Here is a 26,938-nt window from a genome sequence, read left to right on the forward strand (position 1 = left end):
GTTTCTAGGGCGTTGGAAATGACTAGAGACCCAAGGGTGCGGTAAAGTAAGTTATATTGCACTCTTGTTATATGTTGCACAAAAGCTGCAACATGAGGAAAGGACTAAGGGAAACGAAGTCTCCCAGTACAGACTGTTTTAAGGGCATGTCAGTTTCCCCATAAGAAGTGAGCGAAAGCCCAGAGGAGTGCGGCTGAGGGCTGCACTTCTCTGGCAAAGGTTAGATGTAAAACAGCAGCAAAAAGTTTGGGGGTTGACACATGGAGGGAAAATTACATTCTAATATGAAATCTTTCCTAACAGACCCGTGTGTGAAAAGTTATTGTAAAGGGGTTGGGGACACGTGTAAGAAACCATTATGAAGGGATCTGGGACCCATGCGCAAGAAACCAATATGAAGGGGTCTGGGACCCAAGGGAATGCCTGGCAGGAGGGTATACCAGGGTTGCAGATTGAACTACCTAAAGAAGCCTGAGAAAGGCCTGGGGAAGGGAGATATTCCCCCTAACTTACAAACTGTACTATCAAGAAGAAGGGAGTCATTCTTCTGGACTTTGAAGAGACAAATCCAGGTGGGTTTTGTTCTAAGTGTGAGGGTTAGAATTGGGATTTAGACACAGGACTGTGGACTTTTTAGTTACAGGCATTTCCTTAGTTTTACTTGAGGCAAGGAAACCCCTCTTAGAGTTCGGGTTAGCTTGAGTTTTTTTCTTTCTTTTTGATATTGTTGGGATGGAAATGAACCTATGAACACCCCCCCCCCACCCCCAGGCACCTCCAGGCACCTCCAGGTTAGATGAACCCCATATGAGGCAATATAACTCACAAGAGGGAGTAGCACCCAACCCCAGGGCACATATAAAAGGTCCTGTAGTGAATAGAAATAGGCGAACAGTGCTAGCCCTATATCTGCCCCGTGACTCCATTTTGTATTAGGCCAAGAAAGCAAACACTGATGGCCTGCGATGCTCACATCCCGAGTTCACACAGAGGTGCCCAGCTCACTATCAGCACAACAAGCCTGCTCACTACAAGCCCTGTTCCCACGGAAGTCCATTTCCCGCTTGTCACTTCAGTGTTGCGAATATCTAGTATCACTTCCAGGAATGCGCCCTGCGAAGAGCGTGAGACAGCCCCAGGCTCTGCACTGCGTCCATCCATCTCCACTAAACTGCCATTGGGCCTCTGACCCCCACCCAGCCGGGCCGGACCCGGCCACAATTCACTGACCCGATCCCAAGGCCCTAACCTCCCTAAAGGTGCCACCACATATCTAAAGCCTGCACAACTGCCAAACCACACACAGTGAAGGAGATGTAAACATTCTTAGGGCTCTGCAACTACTGCAGGGCTTGGATTTTAGATTATGCAGCTTACACCAGGCTGCTCCAAAAGGCCCTAAAGAGGCACAAAAAGAGGGAGCGCCCATCAAGTAGACAGCAGAAATGATCACTGGGTTTAACGACCTAAAGAATTTGATATCAACAGTGCCCGTTCTAGCAACCCCAAAATATGAACAGGAGTTCTACCTGTTCTCCCATTCAAACGGCACATTCATGACCGCCGTGTTAACACATAAAAGTTCAGTTGGACACAAACCCCTGGCATATTACAGCGGCACACTTGACTCGGTCATGCAAGGACAGTTCGCTTGCAAACAGGCTCTCGCAGCAGCAGCCTTCGCTATTGAAAAAAGTTCCACTATTGTAATGGGGAGTTCAGTAACATTGGATGTCGAACACACACTGTTTACAATATTGGAGCGATCAAAATCCACACTAACCACACACAGAGCTTCCGCATATGAGATCATACTGTCAAGTCCCAATATACATGTAGTAAGATGCAAGACAATAAACCCAGCAATTCTCACAGAAGCATGCATCGTCGAGGACATGCAGAAGCATGACTGTGAAACATATGAAGGAGAAGCGGATGATATCCCAAAGGCAAGAGATAGGGAATTGGACGAAGGAGAGGTGTGCTTCAGTGATGCGTCAGCGTCCATAAACCAAGAAACAGGTGAAAAACATGTTGGGGCTGCAGTAGTGAGAAGGAGAATATGGCACACTAATTATGATAAGATTGCCAATGCATTTTTCTGCACAGGCTGCAGAGCTCGTAGCATTAATCGAAGCACTAAGAACAGCAAAGCGGTGTTGTGTTACCATTTATTCTGGCTCGGCATACATCACCACCACAGTGCTGGCGGGTCTGTCCAGGCGGAGAAGAAGAGGGTTCAGAAGGGCAGACGGCTCCTCAGTAAAGCATCCAAAATTACTGAACAAATTGATTACGGCTCTTTCAGAGCCTTCTGTAGTACCTGTCGTCAAGTGCCTCGATCATACTCATAACACAGATGAAATCTCAGTGGGAAACACTGCAGCAGACGCAGCAGCAAAAATAGTAGCTTATCTCCCAATTCACATGGGGCAGAATATGTTGTCACCACTACAAACACGGCTCAACCAACAGACGCATAAACAGCACTGCCCATAGCGCAGATTATAGAACTACAACGAAGAGCGCCAACAGTGGAACAAGATCTATGACTTAAACGGGGGTGCACACTATCACCCTCCAACCTCTTGTGGCAACAGCAGACAAAAGGAAAAGTTGTCATGCCTGTCGAGCTATTATATATAGCATTCCAACAATTACACTTTCCAGTCCACAGTTCAAAACAACATATTGCTGCCGATCTCCAGGGAGATTGGTTAATCCCAAACTTGCAGGAACACCTTACACAAATGGTCTTTGGCCAAAAGCATGCCTCGTGTGTGTCAGACTCCTCCTTCTACACCCTTACAACATGTTCTGTCTCCCTTCTTCCTTATCAGTCTCCTTCACTCATTCTTCTGTTAGCTCACTTGACCTCTTCCTTCGCATCCCCTCAAATTCAGTGTATACTGTCACTCCGTACACTTCAGCTCTGCCCCCGCCCCCACCCAGTCTGACCCTTGGTTCTCTATACTACCCATTCTGTATTTTGGTTGGTTCTCTATCACACTTGACCTACTTTTTCTATTCCTTTCCTTCCTTTCGTGTATGCTCTCTCTCCCAGACTCACTCTTTCTCCCCCCATTTCATTGTCTTCTTTTAGTTTCGCTCTCATCTGACCTACTTCTTTTCCCATTCTGTCTCTTATCTTACTGATGGCCTCCTTTTCTTTGTCTTATTGTTTCTCATCTCGATGAATCTGCCTGTTTTCACCCCTCCATTCAGTTGAATCCTCTGCACTCTCTTTCAAAATCGCAGTTCCTCTATCTCTCTTAGTCACTCCCTTTCAATCTGTATCCTCTCTTCACCCACTCTGGTTGGTTCTCACTTATCTCCATGGTGCTCGCTCTTATTGTCTCCTATTCTGCCTCTCCCACTCGATCTGTCTCTTCTTACTCTACCTTAGCCTCCCCTTCCTATTCTATGTCTCATACTCTTATGTCTCTGCATCATGTTCTGCGTATCCTACTTTTTCTCCCCTAGTCTGACCCTGCTATTCTGTCCATTCCCATTTCATCCAGCACTCACATTTTGTTTCTCCCTTCTATTCCGTCTCTCCCTCCTATTCTCTTTCTTATTCTGCATCTCCTTCTTATGTCTTGCTTTCTCGCCCTCCTTTTCTGCCCTCTTCTGTTTCTCCCTCCTATTCCGTCTCTTTCTTATGTCTTGCTTTCTCACCCTCCTTTTCTGCCCGCTTCTGTTTCTCCCTCCTATTCTCTCTTTCTTCTTCTGTATCTCCTTCTTATGTCTTGCTTTCTCACCCTCCTTTTCTGCCCGCTTCTGTTTCGCACTCCTATTCTCTCTTTCTTATTCTGTATCTCCTTCTTATGTCTTGCTTTCTCACCCTCCTTTTCTGCCCACTTGTTTCTCCCTCCTATTCCGTCTCTCCCTCCTATTCTCTCTTTCTTATTCTGTAGCTCCCCCTTACGTCTTGCTTTCTCGCCCTCCTTTTCTGTCCTCTTCTGTTTCTCCCTCCTATTCCGTCTCTCCCTCCTATTCTCTCTTTCTTATTCTGTATCTCCCTCTTACGTCTTGCTTTCTCGCCCTCCATTTCTGCCCTCTTCTGTTTCTACCTCCCGTTATGTGCATCCCTCTTACTCTCTACGTGATTGTCCCACACTACTATTTAAATCCCTCCATTGCATGGTGCCTTTCCCTCCTATTCAGATAGACCCTACTTTGCAGTCTGTCTCTCCCTCACAAGTGGCAACTCTCTCCTATTCTGCTCCTCCCTCCGCTGTCCAGACAAGTGGTTGACTCTAAATTGGTCGAAAGACAAATGGTCGACGTAATTTGGTCGAAAACCAAATGGTTGAATTTTTTATTTATATATGTATTTTTTAGGTTTTCATTTAGGGAAAAAAGGGTTTTTTAGAAAAAAAGGGGGTGCGGGGGACCCCCCCAAAAAAAAAAAAAAAGGGGTGAAAATAAAAAATAAAAAAAATTCGACCATTTGGCTTTCGACCAAATTGGTTCGACCATTTGTCCAGTCGACCAAATTTTTTCGACCAAATGTCTGGTAACCACTCCCTCCTACTTTGTCCCTTGTTCACATTATCAGGCTAATTCATAGAATCCAGCGCACAAGTAGCGCACGCGGCTGGCGCACAGCGTGCGCCTGCGATAGTCTGCGCCAGGCACGTGCGCTAAAACAGATTTCCGCGCACAGCGTATTCATGGATTTCAAGCTCCCAAACCAGCCGTGGCGCAGAGAATCGCAGCGAGCCTGCAGCAGCGCCAGTAACGCCCCCAAGAACGCCCTCGCGCAAGGAAAAGCCATCAAAATCGCTAAATCATCGCTAAGGGCTGCGCTAACCCTGGACCACTTCACAGGGCAGGCAAACAAGGAAAGCAAAGCGGGCAATCTTCAAATCATGAGTACGCGGGAAGTACTACACGCGACTAGGCAGGGAACGTGAATTACAGGGGTACGCGGGAATCACCACACGCGAACAGCCAGGGTGCGTGTATTACAGGGGTACGCGTGAAGTAGAACACGCGATAGGCCAGGGAACGTGTATTACAGGGGTACGCGGGAATCACCACACGCGAACAGCCAGGGTGCGTGTATTACAGGGGTATGTGTGAAGTAGAACACGCGATAGGCCAGGGAACGTGTATGACAGGGGTACGCGGGAATTATCACACGCGAACAGCCAGGGTGCGTGTATTACAGGGGTAGCGGGAAGTTCAACACGCGATTGGCCAGGGAACGTGTATTACAGGGGGACGCGTGAAGTAGAACACGCGATAGGCCAGGGAACGTGTATCACAGGGGTACGCGGGAATTATCACACGCGAACAGCCAGTTCCGTTTGTTTTCCGTTTGTTTTCTATGGCCCCACCATTCGCCTGGGGTCTGTGTGGGGTTGGTCGATCGGGTGCTGGCTTTCCTCTGTTTGGCAAGAAAAATCCTAGTCCATTTTATTCCTGTCTTTCATTCAATTTCCCTGGTTCCTGAGAGCTTGCCCTGCAAAAGACAAGAGAATTGACGGAAGAAACAGTACTGCGGGGCATTGTACGATTATGATACCAATGGGGCACATATGGGGGGGGTTACACCCTCCCTGCCTCTGGGATGGTGCTGGTTCTGGCTTTGGCCTGGGAGGGCCCCTGCCCCACATCTGGAGGGGTCTCTGTTCCCCCCTGACAGGGTCCAGTCCTGGTCCCTGTCACACTGCATCTCTGTCAAGATAATAACGATCCTGTGTGTTCTGGTTGGACCTAATGATTTTTATGTATTACCACATCACAGAAGGGAAACGGATTAACGACTAGATAAGGAGTGCTGCTCTTGGTCATGTAGATGCAGCCTCAAGGGAGGTATGCACCTTGGAGCTTGCTGAAAAAAAAACATCCATCCTTTTCCTCAGCATGGCACGCCTTGCTCTCTCTAGCACTATCGCCTCATCCCCTTCGACCCCCCCCACCCTCTCTCACACACCTCTTGCGCCTAAACACACTAAACTCTGGAAAAATGACCAGTCCTCACCCTCGACTCTTCATGTGTCACCTCACCTGCATCAGTCCTCCTTCCCAACCAGCCATAGCCCTGCTGTCAGGAACCCTCCTCTTCATACACTACCTCTCGCCTACCACCTCTACACCGCCACTTCCCTCCAGACCCACAGCCCATCCATCAGCCAGGCGGTACCCAAACAACACACGGGCACAATACACCGATCCCTCCACCTACCTCCATCGCATACAAACCGGCCACTGCACGCTCTCTCTTCCCGCTCCCATCTGACCTCACTGTCTCCCCCCCTCAAACATTATCCCGGACTACTCAACTGTTCCGGCCTCTCGGACCATACAGCATCCCACTACTACCGTCCCCTCCCCACCAGCCACCCAGACCCATCATGTCCATCCGGCCAATAGCATCAGAGGAATCTCCTCCCCCCACCAAGTCACCTGCCTCCTATTCAATGACCGCTCCAAGGCCAGAAAAAGACACTGCATCTTTGACCTACTATCCTCTAACAACCCCAATCTTATCTTGATCATTGACACATGATTCCGTGACCGCTTTAAACCAGTCGCACACAGGGCTTTCACTCGAGACTACCCACTTGTCTGCCACAATAGAGCCACCAGAGGGGGTGGAGTAGCCATCCTCCTCAAAACCCAAATATCCATCTCACTCACCGAAAACCAGCCAGAGTTTCCCTGTTGCCCACTATCTCACACAGTTTAATACTCATCGACAGGCCACCAGGATACAACAGACTTTTAGAAAACAATCTCAGTGACTCACTAGCTTCCATTCTAGTCAACCATCCTTCACTCTCTTTACTGGGGGACTTCAATATCTGGTTTGATGTACCCAACAACTCCATGACCCAACCCCTGGTCGACAGCCTAGGGGCACTCAACCTCTCCTGGCATACCACAGGTCCCACCCACACGGGTCGCCACACCTTTGATGCAATCTTCAGCTCCTCTGACCACGTCTCGGTGTCCAGCCCCAAACCCCTCATCTGGACTGACCACTCAGCCCTACCTTTGTCTGTCCGCACACCGACCCCACCACCAAAGTTCTGCCTGGTCCCACCACATGACCACAAATGCTGGAACATGGTCAAGGTTCTGCCTGACCTGGTGAAGCCTTGCTACACTCACTCCCAACCACAGACCTCTACCTATCAAATCCTCTGACTCCTGGTTCAACAACTCACTCCTCCCTCTCACTCCCTCCCGCCCGCCCCGTTTCCACCTGAAAAGAACCTCACCCAAAATGGTTCACAACCCAAATGAAGACTGTCAAAACCCATAACTGCTGCCTCGAGCGCAAATGGTGAGCATAAAAAAACCTTAACAAATCCCTGTTTGCCCACCATTACCGTAACTACAAATCTGAGATCTGAAAGGACAAAAACAATCTACTATACACATACGTTTGTCTCCGTTCAGCAGTGTTCCGGGCATTTTGCGCTCACCTCAAGGCCATCCATCTCCCCTCCAGTATCAATGGCAGTTTACACCTATGAACAGGGTCGTACTGGGCCATAAGATTGTCTCTGGCACCGATGAAAAAGTGGCACAAGTTCAAATTCGCTATTCTTTCCTTTTTAGGCAAAGTTTTAATATTAACCAAAAGGTGAGTATTTTGATGAAAAGGTGATGCAAATTGAGGTGCTATTGAGGATTTCAATGATGTTTGATGCTATATGACTAAAATGCTAATTAACTTGATTTCCCCCAAATCCATATATATTTATATATATATATTCATCAACAGTGTTCACTACTACTAGCCGCTTATTGAAGTAACTCATCAAACTGGCACATGGCCCCAAAAATTAGGCCACTTTCATTAACAAAAAAAGACTAACACAAGCATTTTGCGTTAGTGTTTCAACCCGGGCTCTAATGCCCTATAGGCTGTGCGAGCAAGACGATTCTTTTGTGCTCGCAAGGGGGCAGGGCGGGTGGGTATGGGATATGTGAAATGTTGACATCGAGGCTGAGTGGATGTCAACAAACACGTCACACATATGCCCACTTTCCTAAGCCTTTATAAACAACTTGACATTTAACAGAAGCACATCTATGAGATCTACAAGGTATCTCATCATCGTGCTACCTGTTCCCCGAATAGCTGTTCCAGGGATACTTGCTCCCCTGCTTGCTGAATCAGCTCATTTGCTCGTCCAGGTAAGGGTAGGTCACCTATTTACTTCTCTATGTTCATCGATTGCCGATCTGAAAGTTTCTATCGATTTCCACCTAATCTACCCAGTATTGTAATGTTCATTTATCTCAAAGACCTCACCATTATCTAATGTTTCAAGTATTTTGATATTTGTAAATAGCACATTGCATCACTGTGCATTGTAATAGAATGGAATTTTTGCAAGCAGGTTTCCATTGATGCTTGAAAGGTCATTCAATGGACGAGTAACATGTTATGATTTGCGGTATATCAATCAATTATGTAAGAAAGTTATCACTGTGTTCGTTCGACTAGGTTACACATGTTTGCTTTCTACAAGTAATACAATCTATGCAGAAAAAACTGTATTATAATTCCTTCAACCACATGCATACAGTATTTTTTTGGGATTATTTATATTTTTTAATACAGATGACTGGGCGCGTTTGGCTACGCTGGCCACTTATGTCATGAAAATAGGTGGAGCATATCGTTTGGACTAGTGATGTCAGCTTCAGGGGTGGGTGAACTGTATTCTTGCCGCAAGCGCACCTGAAGTTAGTGCGATGCCACGACGGATACGATTAGCACAAGATGGTCGCGCCCAACCCATTGTTTTCGCATGTGTAAAAGTGAGGAAAACTAAGGTAAGATGCCGAGGAAAAATGTTTAAGATCGATTACAGTGTGCTTCAAAATACATCCCGAATGATCGGGACAATAACATGTTTGAGTGCACTTCCCCTTTAAGTAGAGTTTTACTACATCCAATACATCCAAACAGTCTTCATGCACGAACTCCACAATACTGATATCTCCAGTTGTTACCAACCTCAAATTGGGAATTTCATACATAAGGGACAGGAGGTAGTGGGCCTCATTACAACTTTGGAGGTAGCAATGGCGCTATTGGCGCTATGGCTGCCTCCAAAATCGGGTCCGGGTTGCCTGAATGGGGAATTACCGGGCCATTCCGAGTTTGGAGGGCCCGGTAATTACTCTTTCAGGGAACCCAGGCCCGGTATTTCCCCATTTCCATTTGAGCCCCCATTGGGCTCAATGGGAATGGGTGCGGGAGCTAACAACGGGCCGATTACGACCAGCTCGTTGTTAGCTCCCTGGTCCCCTCGCGGGACACGCTATGGACGTCTGGATTAACCAGACGTCCATAGCGGGTCCCGTGAGGGGACCTCGTAATAGTGCAGAGTGGGTTTAACGGCACCACTACCAGCGCCGTTAAACCCTTTCCGCACTTCTCGTAATGAGGCCCAGTGTCTATTCAGAAGGTACCTATTAGAGCTCTCAAAAAGTCGGCTCAAGCGAAACAAATCGAATCCTCCTGCGTTTTTACTTTTTGGAGTGGTTTATAGGGTGATCTACACTGTGCTTTGATACTCTCACCGTTATAGTCAGTGTAATGGGGGGTGCCCTGTCCACTCTCAATTGTTGGCTCTTTGGCATACCCAAACTTTGTCCTTCTATTGTTCGAGATGGCTGCACTGGTATTTCACAATGGACATCCCGCATCTCCCAACCCCAAGCCTGGTCATCTACTAAAACTGGTTTTGAAAATATTGTAAACAATTTTTAGTTTGCTTCCCTCACCTTCTGTGGCAATTTGACGTTTCCCACTTCATATATTTGGTTGTATTACAACAGTGTCGGGATAAAATCCCTTAAGGCTAATGATGTTTCACTTTTGGCGAGTAAGAAATGTTGTTCTGTATATGTATAAATAGAAATGAGGTGGTGAGTAACATTTTTATTGCTGACAATGCAATAAAATCACATGTTGGCCCCCTGCTCATGACATGAACTCCTATGACAAATTTACAGCACCTTTTCACCACCGTGTGGAAGGGCTAGCAGACGTGACCAATGAATGCACATCTTGTACACTAACTGGACATTTATGTCAATGAAATGTATGTATTATGTAGATGCACACCACTATACATATAAAAACTCACAGCCAACACAAAACGTTGATGTACATTTACAAATGTTCATATGATGTATACAAGATGTAAATTGCAGACAAGTATGAAATGTAAACCGTGTGGCTCATATTGACATGACGCTAGTGCATGTGACATCACACACAATGACGTCATGGGCCAGTTCAATATATGTTTTTTTTAAACTATTGTCAGCAAACTCATTACAATGTGCATATCTTGATACGTATCTCCCGCCTCAATGTGTGCTCTATGGAAACATTATTAGCGCAACGCATTATAAAGTACATGGCCCGCACTACAGTCGCCAAATTCTGGAAAGTGAGAAAAGGTGTTACAATGACTGCAGATGTTTGCAGAGTTGGTAATGGACAGGAAACCGCAGAATGCTAGCTAACATTAGAACGGTATGGCTGCAGTATCTGGTGGCCTGCTTACAGCGACAGAAAGACCTATGCGTTCAAATGCATGTGTACTTTTAATACACTGGCAGGGGGCTAGAACAGACATCGCGGTTTCATGAGTCACTATTCCAACTAACAGACTTTCACTTTTTCCAATCGTAGAGATACAGGGATCACAACATCCAGACATGACACTTTCCATCATTTTTTCCAAAGCCATTCACAGACATTCAACTGGCACTGCACCAGCCCCGCCAACCAGCCTGTCTAATGCAATGGATTGTTGCCAGACTCCCTCCAACCCAGCCCCATCTGCCTTAAAAAGGCCCAAGCTGAAAAGCTTGCCACAGGCATGTCTGGATCCTTGTCCCTATTCAAAACCCTACCCTTTCTTCTTGATTGGGATGTAACACAATCCTAATATGAGATTTGGCACAAGGTTACCACACTGGCCTCCACGGGACGCAGGCCTAACACATAAACTGGATGTATATCCCCTCTTTCAGAATTCTAGAGGCACACGCCTGATAAATTGATGAGTGTGCCGCCACTGATATTGTAAAACAACTGGCCTGCACATACAATGACTGACACCTAACCAACACCTCCTGTCTTCCTGAGAGCACACTAACAGGGTGGGCTGTTATTTTCATTTCTTTTCCCTGCTCTCGACTTCACTGACCCCTTCTCCACTTAACGCAGTTCACCATTTAGACCCTGAGGATCGCAATGTGGGGGGAGCTGATCATCCACATGCTTTGGTGAGCAACACTTCAAATCGAGTAGAGACAGGCACAGATAACGGGGTATCTGCAGGAGGGGCTATTTAAGCTGTAATGCTGTGATGTTTTTCAAATGCTTCATTTCATCGATGCCTGAGGAAATGGAGAGATTGCACCAGGTATGCAAAATAAGCCTAAGCAAGGTAATGACTCATTGTTTTGTTCTGGATCAACATTCTGTTCAACCCGTGGCTAACAAACAAACTGAACCTATTTATACTTACAGGCACAATTTAAGTTGCAAGCTACTAGCAGCTATAAAAGTCACTTGCCACCTCCATTGTATCCATACACACAGCACACCATTTCTCACTTGCCAAGATTCAAATATCACTAGCCAATGGCTAGTTGCGAGTGCACATGTTTAGCCCTGGTTATGGTTCACTTGCCAAGAACACTTTTTGGCTGGTTTATAACTTTAGCTCGTTTTGACAAATCTGCATGAATAATTCCCAAGAATATATAGCTAAGATTCTGAATCTTTTTGGAAAGTTTGGTGTTGTTTCATCAAGGGAGCACCACATTATGGAGAGGTCCAGAACTGTTGGTGTGAAGGGGAAACAAAGTTCTGCCTTACATACAGCTCAAACCACTGGACAGATGTTCACCAAACTTGCCCATGGAGCTTCTGCGAGGTCCCAAAAGCATGTTTTTACAAATTTGGTGTTAACCCACCCATCAGCATTTTTCTTTTAAAGTGCTGAACTGTAGGTACAAAACAATTGTGCTAGAACTTAGATGCCTGAGGCGTGACCGGCAGCCACCAGCCATGCCCATGAAAATCTAGCCACTGGACCCAGCCACCACTACTGGCTTTGGGGTTAAAGCAGGCACTATATCTTGCCTGTTGCAAGGCCCAATTCCATATCTGAGATGCTCAACAGGGCCCGAAACATGGCTCAAGACACTGCCCCAAAACCTGTGGCTACTGGCCAAGGCCTCAAGCTAAGGTTAGTGACTCATGATTGCATTATCCTGGTATAGTGGCCACAGGACCGGGCTGCCGGCCATTGCCAATGTTTACTGTGGGTTGATTCGTGAAACATGGCTGAATCTCATGCCCCAGTGATTGTGGCCACTGTCTACATCTGCAAGTCATGGACAGTGCCCCACGATCCCAGAATCAGGGTATAGGGGCCACTGGGCCAGGCTCAGTCTACTGTGGATTGCTTTGCGAGCCGGCAACATGGCTGAAACCCATGCACCATGGTTTGTGGGCATGAGTTATAGCTAAAAGCTGTGGACAGTGGTTTATGTTCCCTCCAGGGTATAGTTAACACTGTACCAGTCTGCAGGTGACCTCTAGAAGCTATTGACGGTGGCTTGGTGTGGCAGGGCATGGCTGAACCTCATGTCCCATGCACTTCAGCACGGAAACTGCTCTCCTGAACACCTGTGAAGACTTGCTCTCCAATCATGACTCTAATCTCCCTTCTGTTCTCATTCTCCTCGATCTATCCTCTGCTTTTGACAAGGTCAACCATGCTATCCTGCTCAATCATCTCCAGGACCACCTTGGTATTACTGAACAGCCCCTGGCCTGGAAGACCTCCTTTCTCACTGACCAGCCCTCTCAGGTCCAACTGGGGTCTCTTCTATCCCTCTACTTGTGGTGTTCCTTAGGGGTCTAACCTCTCTCCCTGGCTCTTCAACCACTACCTGGCACCTCTTGCCCAGCGCATTGCTACTTTCTGCTCCAATTTTCAATGTTATGCAGATGACACTCCACTCTCTTTCAGGCTCCCCTCAGCCACCTCTGCTTCTTCTCTCTCACCAAACTGTTTGACAGCAATTCAGGAATGGTGTGCCACCAATGATCTCTGCCTTAATGTCAGTAAGACAGATTCTCCTCATTGGGACATTTGCTCCCTCCTTTCCTCACTCTCTCTGGCCGCTCACTCTGGGCCCTCTTCCTGCTCCTTCCTATGAGGCTAAAAACCTTGGTGTCATCTTTGACTCCACCCTCTCCTTCTCTTCCCACATATCTGACGTCTCTAAGAAGTCACACTATCAGCTGCACCTCCTCAGAGACATTCTTCCTTTTCTCACTTTACCCCCAGAGGCTCACTGTCTCCAGAGCGCTGGTCCTCTCTGGGCTGGACTATTGCAACAACCTCTTTCTAAATCATCCTGCCTCTACTCTTCGACCTTTACAACTTATTCAGAACAGGACTGCAAGACTTGTCCTTGGCCTCAAGCCCTGGGATCGTATCTCTCCAACTCTGAAATCTCTTCACTGGCTCTCCGTGGCTGCAAGGATCACCCTCAAGACCGCCTGCATTGTCCACACAGCTTTCTGGGGCCTGGGACCGCTGTACCTCCAACTTTCTTTTCCAAAACATCTTCCTTCTCGAGCTCTCCGCTCATCCACCTCCAACTCTCTGAGGGTCAGACGCTTCTCCAAGCAGAGAGTTGGGGCCTGATCCATCTCCTCGGCTGGGGCCCCCCTCTGGAACAGCCTCCCTGCCTCTCTCAAACTTGAGCAGAAACACTTCTGGTTCCGGAAGCAACTCAAGACCTTCCTTTTTGCTTCCGCTTTTTCTCTTCCTCTCTGCTGCTGATGCACCGGACTGCTCTGGGCACGTGTCACCTGGTCACCCTCTGAGCTCAGGCCCAGGCTCCTGCATGTCCAGTTGCCCGCACACTGCCTCCGGGCTCCCCAGCACTTAAGGGTCTGTATCTAAAACCCTACAGTCCCTTCTCTCTGCACTTATGAGCCACCAGCTGGCTGCACTTGTGAGCTAACTGCACTTCCCCCTTCCCCTCCCCCAGGCACTTCTCCCCTTCCCACTTCCCCACACTTGTATTATCTGAATGACACAAGGCCTAGTAAGATCGCTTTATTGTCCTCCCTTGTTTGCCCCTCTCTGTCTTGTCGCGCCTAGAACACTTGGGTACAGGCGCGCTATACATGCCACATCATATCATAACTTCCTTCCATCCCCAGCATGCGCTGCTCAAAATGACGTCCATCAATATGCACGGCAAAAATATGTTTTTTTTTTTAAAGGAGTGTTATAGTTTTTTCATGATTATGTATAATCTTCAGTTATAAAACCAATTGAAATTCAGATATAAACGTGGTAAAAGGGACATTATGGTTATGTTGCCCTAATGAAATCCTGTAAAATTCAGTGAAAAAATGTTTGGGGAAACTATAGCAGTGGAGATAGAAGGCTGTGGTACTGGGGCCAGGGAAGAGGAGTGAGCAAACTATAGCAATGGAGATAGAAGGCTGTGGTACTGGGGCCAGGGAAGAGGAGTGAGCAAACTGTAGCAGTGGAGATAGAAGGCTGTGGTACTGGGGCCAGGGAAGAGGAGTGAGCAAACTATAGCAGTGGAGATAGAAGGCTGTGGTACTGGGGCCAGGGAAGAGGAGTGAGCAAACTATAGCAGTGAAGATAGAAGGCTGTGGTACTGGGGCCAGGGAAGAGGAGTGAGCAAAGGGTAGCAGTGGAGATAGAAGGCTGTGGTACTGGATAGCAGAGAAGAGGAGTGGGCAAACTATAGCAGTGGAGATAGAAGGCTGTGGTACTGGGGCCAGGGAAGAGGAGTGCGCAAACTGTAGCAGTGGAGATAGAAGGCTGTGGTACTGGGGCCAGGGAAGAGGAGTGCGCAAACTGTAGCAGTGGAGATAGAAGGCTGTGGTACTGTGGCCAGGGAAGAGGAGTGCGCAAACTGTAGCAGTGGAGATAGAAGGCTGTGGTACTGGGGCCAGGGAAGAGGAGTGAGCAAACTGTAGCAGTGGAGATAGAAGGCTGTGGTACTGGGGCCAGGGAAGAGGAGTGAGCAACCTATAGCAGTGGAGACAGAAGGCTCTGGTACTGGGGCAGGGAAGAGGAGTGAGCAAACTATAGCAGTGGAGACAGAAGGCTGTGGTACTGGGGCAGGGAAGAGGAGTGAGCAAACTATAGCAGTGGAGACAGAAGGCTGTGGTACTGGGGCAGGGAAGAGGAGTGAGCAAACTATAGCAGTGCAGACAGAAGGCTGTGGTACTGGGGCCAGGGAAGAGGAGTGAGCAAACTATAGCAGTGGAGACAGAAGGCTGTGGTACTGGGGCCAGGGAAGAGGAGTGAGCAAACTATAGCAGTGGAGACAGAAGGCTGTGGTACTGGGGCCAGGGAAGAGGAGTGAGCAAACTATAGCAGTGCAGACAGAAGGCTGTGGTACTGGGGCCAGGGAAGAGGAGTGAGCAAACTGTAGCAGTGCAGACAGAAGGCTGTGGTACTGGGGCCAGGGAAGAGGAGTGAGCAAACTGTAGCAGTGGAGATAGAAGGCTGTGGTACTGGGGCCAGGGAAGAGGAGTGCGCAAACTGTAGCAGTGGAGATAGAAGGCTGTGGTACTGGGGCCAGGGAAGAGGAGTGAGCAAACTGTAGCAGTGAAGATAGAAGGCTGTGGTACTGGGGCCAGGGAAGAGGAGTGAGCAAACTGTAGCAGTGAAGATAGAAGGCTGTGGTACTGGGGCCAGGGAAGAGGAGTGAGCAAACTGTAGCAGTGGAGATAGAAGGCTGTGGTACTGGGGCCAGGGAAGAGGAGTGAGCAAACTATAGCAGTGGAGATAGAAGGCTGTGGTACTGGGGCCAGGGAAGAGGAGTGAGCAAACTATAGCAGTGAAGATAGAAGGCTGTGGTACTGGGGCCAGGGAAGAGGAGTGAGCAAAGGGTAGCAGTGGAGATAGAAGGCTGTGGTACTGGATAGCAGAGAAGAGGAGTGGGCAAACTATAGCAGTGGCAATAGAAGGCTGTGGTAATAGAGCCAGGGAAGAGGAGTGAGCAAACTATAGCAGTGGAGATAGATGGCTGTGGTACTGGATAGCAGAGAAGAGGAGTGAGCAAACTATAGCAGTGGAGATAGAAGGCTGTGGTACTGGGCACAGGGAAGAGGAGTGTGTGATAGGCCCTAGTACTGGAGGGGCTAAGGAGAGAGGAGTGTGAGAGAAGCAATGGTACTGGGGGGCATAGGTGAGGAGTGTGGAGGAAGCAGTGGTACTTGGGGAAGGGAGGGGGAGTGAGAGAGCAACATTGGCACTGGGGAACAGAGGAGAGTGAGTGAGAAGCAGTGGTACTGAGGGCAGTGAAGAGGAGTGTGAGAGAAGCAGTGGTACTAGGGTAGGGAAAGAGTGTTAGAGAAGCGTTGCTACTGGGGGTCAGAAGAGGAGTGTGAGAAGCAGTGGTACTGGTAGGCAGTGGAGAGGAGTGTGGAGGAAGCAGTGGTTCTGGAGGCCAGGAAGAAGAGTGTGACAGAAACAGTGGTACTGAGGTGCAGGGGAGAGGAGTGTGCGGGAAGCAGTGGTACTGGGTTCAGGTAAGGGGAGTGAGAGAGAAGCATTGGTACGGGAGGACAGGAGTGTGAGAGAAGCAGTGGTACTTGGGTAGGGAAAAGGAGTGCGAGAGAAGCATTGATAGTGGGGGAACAGAGGAGAGAAGTGTGTGTGAAACAGTAGTACTGGAGGGTGGGGGGGAGAGAAGCAGTGGTACTGGGGATAGAGGAAAGGAGTGTGGGGGAAGCAATGGTACTTGGGAAAAGGAGGGGGAGTGAGATAGAGGCATTGGTACTGGGGGACAAAGAAGAGGAGTCTGTGAGAAGCAGTGGCACTGGTGGGCAGGGGAGAGTAGTGTGAGAGAAGAAGTGGTACTGGAGGGCAATAGAGAAGAGTGTAAGGGAAGCAGTGGTGCTGGGGTACAGAGGAGAGGAGTGTGAGAGAAGTCTCAGCACTGAAGTACAGAGGAGAGGAGTGTGAGAGAAGTATCACTACTGGTGTACAAAGGAGAGGAATGTGAGAGAAGCATCAATACTGGGCTACTAATGAGAGGAATGTGAGAGAAGCATCGGTAATGGGGGACAGAGGGCAGGAATGTGAGAGAAGCAGTGGTACTGGGGTAGAGAGGAGGAGTGTGAGGGAAGCAGTGGTACTGGGGACAGAGGAGAGGAATGTGAGAGAAGCAGTAGTACTTGGGGACAGAGGAGAGGAATGTGAGAGAAGCAGTAGTACTTGGGGCAGGGGAGAGGAGTGTAAGGGAAGCACTGGCACTGGGGTAGGGAGAAGGAATGAGTGGGAAGCAGTGGTACTGAGGGGAAGAGGTGAGGAATACGAGAATCCTCGCAAGACAAACGTTTCCACCTTCATGGAAAACTGTGATCATTTTACCGTTGTTCAAGCAGGGCGACCGGTTGCTTCCAATAAATTACCGCCCGATCGCCCTCCTGGACATTGAAAGTAAGCTTTTTATGAGGATCCTCTTGGGGGAATTGAAGAGATGGGTGAAGGAGGCGAAAGTCCTTTCCAAACATCAAACAGGGTTTAGAGGGGGTCTCTCTACTGCCTTGAATGGGCTGGTATTGAATGTCTTGAGCGAAAAAAACAAGGATCAAGGGAGAACAACTTTATGGGGCCTGGTGGAATTTTCTAAAGCTTTCGACCAAGTAAATAGAAATCGACTTTGGTCAAAGCTCTGGAGTTGGGGCATTCCAGGGGGTATTTTGGCAATGCTAGTTGAACGCCACAAGGACACCACCATTAGAGTGCGACTTAATGATGAAGGGCATCTTGCCGAATCCATCAGGTTGGAAAGGGGCGTCCGACAGGGTTGCCTAGGAGCACCCCTATTTTTTTTTATCTGTACCTAGCGGATATGGGGGTGTTCCTGGAATCGTCAGCATTGGCCAGCCCAATGATTAATGGATCTAAGATCCACTGGCTGGCGTATACTGATAATGTAGTCATGCTGGACAAAACTGCAGTAGGGTTGCAGCGCCTTCTGGACAAACTGGATTGTTACGCAAAGGAAAATGGTCTTGCCATCAACCCAAAAACATCTAGAATAGTTGTCTTCAAACATATGCATAAAAGGGTGATCTTTCCCCATTGGGAGTTGGGAGGGCAGTATATTCCAAGAGGTGAAGATCTGATCTATCTGGGTTATAAAGTATATGCCTTTCTAACGTTATCTATGGTGGAGCAGGATGTACAGAGGAAGATCTCACAATTAATACCCCAGATGAAAAAGGTGCTGATAAAGTACTGAACATTCTCGATCCTCTGTTTGATCAGCAAAGGTCATCCCTGTTATCATGTATGGGTTGGAGGCCACACCCTGCCTGTAGAATGTAGACTGGGAAAGGCTAGAAGGCCTTGTATGGAAGAGAGTCCTCAGGCTCCCTATGAGTCTATGTCAGTCTTAGATTTGCACTGGGTCTACGGTCACTTGATCTCTTCCTTCCGTCTCATCACCATCGCACAGGAATGCTGTCAATCTTGGAAGATGGTACAAAGGTGCATTTATTAAAGCAGACACGGATATAGAGACTTTAATTCATAATCGGGTGAAGGCAAAAAAGGCCTTGGATGGGATGGATTGGATTACCACAATTGACAATATGCGTTCCCCATCGCCAGTAAACCTTTTTTTTTAAAGTCGATAAAAAGCAGGGGTTTATTGCAAAATACCTTGTAAAGTTCCCTGACTGGAGGATTAGGGAAAACTTCTACAGAATTCGATTGACTATAGCTCATACTGGGGAGGGTTTTGACTAAAAGGGGCCTAGGGCAATCTACTAACATCCTATGCAATGGGCCTCATTACGACCCAGGCGGTAAGTTACCGCCTGGGCCGTGACTTTACCACCATGGTGTAAACTACGTTTACACCATGGTGGTTGGCGGACTTACCACCCCATTCCGACCTTGGCGGGGCGGTAAGTCCCCAATCCCCATTTACCCTTCCCCATTCCCATTTTTGCCCCATAGGGCATAATGGGAGTGGGGAAGGCGTTAAATACGCCACCGTAAATTACGGTGGCGTAATTAACAACATGGTCCCTTAGCGCCATGGATTTTAACACCCGCTAAAATCGGGTGTTAAAATCTCCATGGCGCTAGGGGAACTCGGAATTGGCGGTAAGGGGTCGGCGCAGCTAACGCTGGCGTTAACCCCTTACCGCCAGGGTCGTAATGAGGCCCAATGTGTGTAAGAATCCAGCTAACCAATCCCTTAAGCACCTGCTGATGGAGTGTGAGGGGACCCGGCCTGCCAGGTTTTCATTGTTTGCTAGGTTTGGAGTTGGCGAAGAGGGTTTCTTGCCTAATATGTTCTGGGATAGGCTAATCTCCAGGCAAACTAGCGTCTTGATAACAGCAGTGGTACAGGTCTTGGAAAGAAATCACATTGTGTCTCAAAAATCCTGAGCCCGAAGGGCGGCCACCAAGGGTATGGTCGTTCCCGGTTGTTCCATTTGCAAAGCGAAGGATTCCTGTTAAGGATTGCTGACCTATGAAGGCTTTGTCTCTTTTTAACTTTGCTTTCTTCATTTCAGAGATCACTTTGTTTCCTCTTCTTCTCTAGCTGTTGTTTTTATTCCTCTTGCTTTTGAAATCTTTCTTTTAAATGACTCCAAAAATTGAGTATGAATGATTATTGTTTTCAGTGTATGTAAATTGGTTTGTCGATTTTGTAAAAGGTTTTATAACCAAATACAATTAAAAGAATTAAAAGAAATTTGAGAGAATCAGTAGCACTGGGGGCAGGGGAAAGGTATGTGAGGGAAGCAATGCTAGTGGGGGGACAGAGGATAAGATTGTGAGGGAACCGTAGTACTGGAGGGCAAGGGAAAGGAGTGTGAGGGAAGCAGTGCTACTGAGGTAGGGACGAGGAGTGTGAGAGAAGCATTGGCACCGGGGGACAGAAGAGAGGTGTGAGAGAAGCAATGGTACTGGAGGTGGAGGAGGAGGAGTGTGAGGGATGCAGTGGCACTGGGAGAGGGATGAGGCGTGTGAGAGAAGCATTGGTACTAGAGGGCAGGGAAAAGGAGTGTGAGGGAAGCACTGGTACTGGAGGACAGAAGAAGGGTGTGAGAGAAACAGTTGTACTGAGACGCAGGGGAGAGGAGCCTGGAGGAAGCAGTGGTACTGGAGGACATAAGAGGAGTGTGGGAGAAGCAGTACTACTGTGAGGCAGGGGAGAGGAGTGTGAGGGAAGCACTGGCACTGGGAGGCAGGGGACAGGAGTCTGGGGTAAGCAGTAGCACTGGGGTAGGGAGGAGGAGTGAGGAGGATGCAGTAGTACTGGGGTAGGGAAGGAGTGTGAGAGAAGCACTGGAAGATAGAAGAAGGGTGTGGGAGAAGCAGTGGTTCTGGGACGCCGGGGAAAGGAGTCTGGAGGAAGCAGTAGTACTGGGAGACAGGGGAGCAGAGTGTGGGGGAAGCAGTGGTACTTCGAGGCAGGGAAGAGAAGTCTGGAGGAAGCAGTAGCACTGGGGGGCAGGGGAGAGGAGTGTGGGGGAAGCACTAGTACTAGGAGACCTGAGAGAGGAGTGTGGGGGATACAGTGGTACTGGAAGGCAGGGGAGAGGAGTCTGGAGGAAGCAGTGGTACTGGGGTAGGGAGGATGAGTGTGAGGAAAGCAGTGGTACTGGGGGCAGAGGAGAGGAGTTTGGAGAAGTATTAGTACTGGGGGCAGGGGAGAGGAGTCTGGAGGAAGCAGTGGTATTGGGGTAGGGAGGAGTGTGAGAGAATCACTGGTACTGGAGGACAGAAGAAGGGTATGAGGGAAGCAGTGGTACTGGGATGCAGGGGAGAGGAATCTGGAGGAAGCAGTGGTATTGGGAGACAGGGGAGCAGAGTGTGGGGAAGCATTGGTACTGGGAGGCATTGGAGAGGAGTGTGGGAGGTGAGGCAGTAGTACTGGGAGACCGTGTAGAGGAGTGTGGGAGAAGCAGTGTTACTGGGTGGCAGTGGATAGTAGTGTGAGGGAAGTAGTGGTACTGGGACGCAGGGGAGAGGAGTCTGGCAGAAGCAGTGGTACTGGGATACCCTTGACCCACTTGTCCCAGGGAACTACAGGCCAATTACTACTGTGCCGTTCTTACTAAAAATTCTAGACAAGGCAGCATATCTGCAAGTCCAATAATTCATCGAGGACAACCACCTCCTCGGTCTGCAGCAATCTGGCTTCCGACCCACGCATGGCACGGAAACGGCCTTGCTTGACTTAAAAAATCAAATGGACGATCTCAGAGATGTGGGCAAACCTGCGCTCCTTCTTCTACTCAACCTATCCGCTGCTTTCGATCTGGTGCATCACAAGACCCTTTGTCACCACCTCTCCACCGCAGCTAACTTCTCCCCAAGGGCTTGTACTTGGATAACGTCCTTCCTACAGGACAGAGTCATGAAGGGTTTTTCTGAATCTTCATGTGTCAACCCGAGTCTCATCAAATGCGGGGTACCCTCAGGGCTCATGCATTGCTCCCACACTATACAAACTTTTCACAAGGCCGCTATTCAAAATCTTGGGCATCTCCTATACCAACTATGCAGATGATACCCAAGTGCTCATCCCCCTCTCGGGTGATTATCTGGCTGACCTCAACACCCTCAACTCCATATACTCTACAATCCAATCCTGGATGGCAGAGAAATGGTTATGACTCAATAGTGAGAAGACCGAGCTTCTGTTAATCGGATCCTCATGTACCTTGGGTAAACTCGACAAACAATACTCCTCCTTTACTGTTGACAAGATCCCTATTGCTGTCCGCCAAGTCATCAAGACTCTGGTGTGTACATCGAACCTGACCCAACCATGAATAGACAGGTTAATGCTGTAGCGTCTGCCTCAGTGTACCATTCCAAACTTCTTAATGCAGCCAGACCCTTCCTGTCCCAAGAGAACTGCCTCATCATTGCAAGGGCAATTATTGGCTCTACAATTGACTACTGCAATGCCCTCTTTGTAGGGGCCTCCGCCAGAACTTCGCCCAACTCCAACTTGCTCAAAATAACGCCCTGAGAACCACAATGGGCATATCTAGAAACAACCACATTTCGGAAGTCAGGAGGAAGGTCCACTGGCTTCCCGTCAAGGAAATGATTGTTTTCAAAACAATCGCATTGACGCTCAAATGCCTTCATGGGTTGCTCCCCCACCTAGCCCACAGAATTGTCCCCCACACCACCTCCAGACCGCCAAGAGCGGCGTATGCCAACAGAATAACGGCACCCATCACACACAGAGTGCAGGCTGGTGGCACTCGCTTCCCCAGTATGGCTGCTACGTTCTGGAACTCCCTCCCACCGGAACTCCGTCAGATTGACTCTCACGCAGCTTTCAGAAAAGCTATCAAAACTAGGCTCTTTGTAGGATATGTTTATCCATGTTCAGTCGTAAGCTGCGCTACACACTGGCCCTCATTACAACCCAGGCGGTAAGTTACCGCCTGGGCCGTGACTTTACCACCATGGCGTAAACTACATTTACGCCATGGTGGTTGGCGGACTTACCGCCCCATTCCGACTTTGGCGGGGCGGTAAGTCCCCAATCCCCATTTACCCTTCCCCATTCCCATTTTTGCCCCATAGGGCATAATGGGAGTGGGGAAGGCGTTAATTACGCCACCGTAAATTACGGTGGCGTAATTAACTCCATGGTCCCTTAGCGCCATGGATTTTAACACCTGCTAAAAGCAGGTGTTAAGTCCGCCATGGCGCTAAGGGACCTCGTACTCAGGCGGTAAGGGTCGGCGCTGTTTACGGCGCCGTAAACCCCTTACCGCCTGAGTTGTAATGAGGGCCACTGTCTGTTTCCCTGTAATTGTAACTGATCACTATGCATTAAGTAACTTTGTGGGCCGCATTCATGTAACCCTGAATCAAGCCTTCATTCCGCCTCGATGCCTGGAGTGCGCTCGATAAATTTACATAAATAAAATAAATTAAAAATTAAAATACAGGGTGTTAGGGAGAATTCTCAGAAATGTGCTAATTCCCTTCAACTTAGAAACACCCAGCAAATTTGCTGGATTTTGAGGACTAGAAAGAGTGTGAGCCTTTTTTCCCACTCTTTCATTTATTTTGATATGTGTTTTACTCTTGTGTTCTTTGATTATGGAGTTTTACATAACTCCATAGGCATCATCTTTTCATGTGTGTTACACAGAACCCTCAGTGCAGTGACACAGGGTAGCCTCTTTAGGCTGTGCCAAGGTTTAAATAACTTCTCTGGGATAAACTACTGTTTCCCAGAGAATGTAAAGTTAAATTGACTTTGCTAGTCTTTTTAAATTCCTAGACCCAGCACACACTATCTTACAATAGAGTGCTGGAGGGGTTACCTAGTATCCCCTGTGTCTAGAAACTCATGTAGCAGTCAAATGCTACCCATTCCTATCGAAATGGCTGGTGGCAGTGGTTTTACAATGACCTACCATTATTTTTCCCAACCGTGAACAACGGTAGCTAAAAATCACAGGAGCCATGTTTTTCAAGATGGCACCTGAGCCTCCTTTGTTTAAACAGGTACCGGTCTTCTTTTTTTGCCATTTATTTATGGAAAGGTCCTTCTAGGGTTTGGTCCCTTTGTTTCTACACCTTTGGCGGGTTTCAGGACTGAAGACCGCCTCTGGCGCTCGAGTGTCTGGGGAGGGCAGGAAGTGAAGGAGGTGCCCGAAACTCCCTGTGCTTAGTCTCCTAGGAGACCCAAATGCACTCTGGAGTGATTGGCTGGCTGACCGTCCGGCAACGACAGCCACCCTGCTGGGTGAGTGGCAGGTAGGCTGGAATGAATGGGAGAAAACTGTTTAAAAGGTGAGTCTCTTGCACTGGAAAGCAGAGCCGACCACTGGAACGAAAGAACCGAAGACGAGCTGGAAGAGGACGGCTGCTGCAACTACTGGACTGTTGGTTTGCCCAGTGCAGCCCTGCTGCAGGTCTGAATCGCCAAGTTCACCTCGACAAAGAAGCCCTTCAAGGAGTTGGTAGGACCAATCAACTCGTAAACCACCTTTATAACATTCTCGGAGCTGGTTATGATCAACCAGGGGGAAGGATGCCAGCTTGTGTGCTTGAAGAACAGCAACCGGAATAGAAGATTTGCCATTTTGCCAGCTTTGCGACCAGTCCCCGTGAAGTGCAGGAGTACCCGACGTCCACCTTCTTGTCCCCATGACTGAGGCTCAGGAAGAGCGAGATCTGCAGGAACAGAAGTCTTCAGCTGCATATTTTTCTTCAACCTAAGGTACTGTAAAAATCCGACCGAGAGAACTTATCTCTCACTGCAAAAGTGCGTACAACTTTGGCAACTTGCAGGCCTAGTCAGCTTGTGACCCGACATACAGACCTTTCTCCTGTGAACTACTTCTAAGAACTGTGGCAAAGACTTTTCAGTTTTAAATACCAGAACCGTTTTTACTTATACAAGACACTAGTGCATTGACTTTGGCCTATCTATTACATTGAATAAACTCCTCTGGTGAACTCAAACTATTTGCACTGTTTTAAAGTAACTGTAATATTCGTTTTATATGCCTTTTTGCTCCTACTTCAATGCGATTTGGCTCCGAAATCAAGGGAGCTCCGTTGCTTAGTAATCATTATTGTAGTATATTTTCTTGGGTGATATTGGTTGCTCCATTTAATCAATGCTTTTAAATGATTGTGTAATAATTTAATAATTGTTTTACCAAGAAACCTTGAGTAAGTGTCTGACTACTTCTTATTGTAGACCTTTGTGTAACACCCTTACAAGCTCACATTCCCTGTTCAGCTCGCTACCAAAAACTGTGTGGTACAGACTTATACCAAAGGTTGGTTTTGCTTACACCTGTAGTCCTAGTTGTGTGTAGTGGTCCTAGAGGGTACTGCATACAAACTTTGCCTAACACAGGGGTGCGGAGTGTAGGGGAAGCAGTGGTACTGGGAGGAATGGGAGAGGAGTCTGGAGGAAGCAGTGGTACTGGGGCAGGGGGGAGAAGGAGTGTGAAGGAAGCACCGGTACTGGCGGCAGAGGAGAGGGGTGTGATAGAAGCAGTGGTACAGGGCTAGGGAGGGGGAGTGTGAGGGAAGCAATGGTACTGAGAGGGAGGGGAGAGGAATGTGAGGGAAGCAGTGGTCCTGGGAAGCAGGGGAGAGGAATGTGAGGGAAGCAGTGGTACTGGGAAGCAGGGGAGAGGTGTGTGAGGGAAGCAGTGGTACTGGGAGGCAGGGGAGAGGAGTGTGAGGTAAGCACTGGTATTGGGGTAGGGAGGAGTGTGAGGGAAGCGGTGCTACTGGGAGGCAGGGGTGAGGAGTGCGAGGGGAGCAGAGTTACTGGGAGGTAGGGAAGAGGAGTGTGAGGTAAGCACTGGTATAGGGATAGGGAGGAGTGAGAGGGAAGCGGTGTTACTGGGAGGCAAGGGAGAGGAGTGTGAGGGAAGCACTGGTATTGGAATTGGGAGGAGTGTGAGGGAAGCACTGGTACTGGGAGGCAGGGGAGAGGAGTGTGAGGGAAGCACTGGTACTGGGAGGCAGGGGGGAAGCACTGGTACTGGGAGGCAGGGGGGAAGCACTGGTACTGGGAGGCAGGGGAGAGGTGTGTGAGGGAAGCACTGGTATAGGGATAGGGAGGAGTGTGGGGGAAGCAGTGGTACTGGGAGGCAGGGGAGAGAAGTGTGGGGGAAGCACTGGTACTGAGAGGCAGAGGAGAGGAGTGTGGGGGAAGCACTGGTACTGAGAGGCAGGGGTGAAGCACTGGTACTAGGAGGCAGGGGTGAAGCACTGGTACTGAGAGGCAGGGGGGAAGCACTGGTACTGGGAGGCAGGGGAGAGAAGTGTGAGGGCAGCACTGGTATAGGGATATGGAGGAGCGTGAGGGAAGCAGTGGTACTGGGGGATGGAGAGGAGTGTGGGGAAAGAAGTGGTACTGGGAGGCAGGGGGAAGCAGTGGTACTGGGAGGCAGGGGAGAGAAGTGTGGGGGAAGCACTGGTACTGAGAGGCAGAGGAGAGGAGTGTGGGGGAAGCACTGGTACTGAGAGGCAGGGAGGGAAGCACTGGTACTAGGAGACAGGGGGAGTCTGGGGGAGGTACTGGGGTAGGGGGAGGCGTGAGAGAGCTGTGCAGGTGACTATGGGGGTGAGGGAGATGGGAGAGAAAGTAACTGCATGTAGCAGGTGCACGTGACTTGGGTGCACAGAGAGGCGCATTCTTTACATGGATGCAGTGTTCCTGCGACTTTCTGGCCAGTGGACTTCCCAGGAGCAGCAGAATGAAGCATGTCAGGGACATGTGCGTGCACTCGGGGCCTCACCTCTGCAGTTCGGGATTCGCCCCCTTCCCTGCAAGCGCCACCTGTGCTGTGGTGTCGGGCGTGCCTCCTTGGTCTGTGAATGATGCCTCTTTCTGCGTATTCCGTGGTTTGCTGCTTGTCCTGTATTACGTGTCTCTTGTACGCATGCTCTGTGGGTCTGTCGCGTTTCCTTGGTCTGTTTTTACAGTCGCTTCTACGCATGCTCTGTAGGTCCGGCGGGCCACCGTTCTGTGAAACATTTATCTTGTGCGCATGCTCTGTGGGTCTTTTGTCGCTCATTATGTGAAGGGTGTCTCTTGTGCGCATGCTCTGTGGTTCGCTCGCTTTTCCTTGGTGTTTCAACAGTCGCTTCTGCGCATGCTCTGTAGGCCCGGCGAGCCACAGTTCTGTGAAACGTTTATCTTGTGCGCATGCTCTGTAGCTCTTTTGTCCCTCATTATGTGAAGGGTGTCTCTTGTGCGCATGCTCTGTGGTTCGCTCGCTTTTCCTTGGTGTTTCAACAGTCGCTTCTGCGCATGCTCTGTAGGCCCGGCGAGCCACAGTTCTGTGAAACGTTTATCTTGTGCGCATGCTCTGTAG

General features: G+C 48.9%; 1 protein-coding gene across 1 annotated transcript in view; it reads right to left on the bottom strand.

Annotated features, from left to right (window-relative positions):
* LOC138468423 (zinc finger protein 271-like) overlaps positions 1-26,497 on the bottom strand; it is a 40,144-nt gene extending 13,647 nt beyond the window's left edge. Inside the window, exon 1 of the mRNA XM_069608977.1 lies at positions 26,360-26,497. The gene's annotated coding sequence lies outside the window, so the exon portion shown is untranslated. The remainder of the gene's footprint in view (positions 1-26,359) is intronic.
* Between the last annotated feature and the right edge of the window lie 441 nt (positions 26,498-26,938).

This window comes from Ambystoma mexicanum, chromosome 4q (assembly GCF_040938575.1).
Source record: "Ambystoma mexicanum isolate Mex_15411 chromosome 4q, UKY_AmexF1_1, whole genome shotgun sequence".
Taxonomy (NCBI): domain Eukaryota; kingdom Metazoa; phylum Chordata; class Amphibia; order Caudata; family Ambystomatidae; genus Ambystoma; species Ambystoma mexicanum.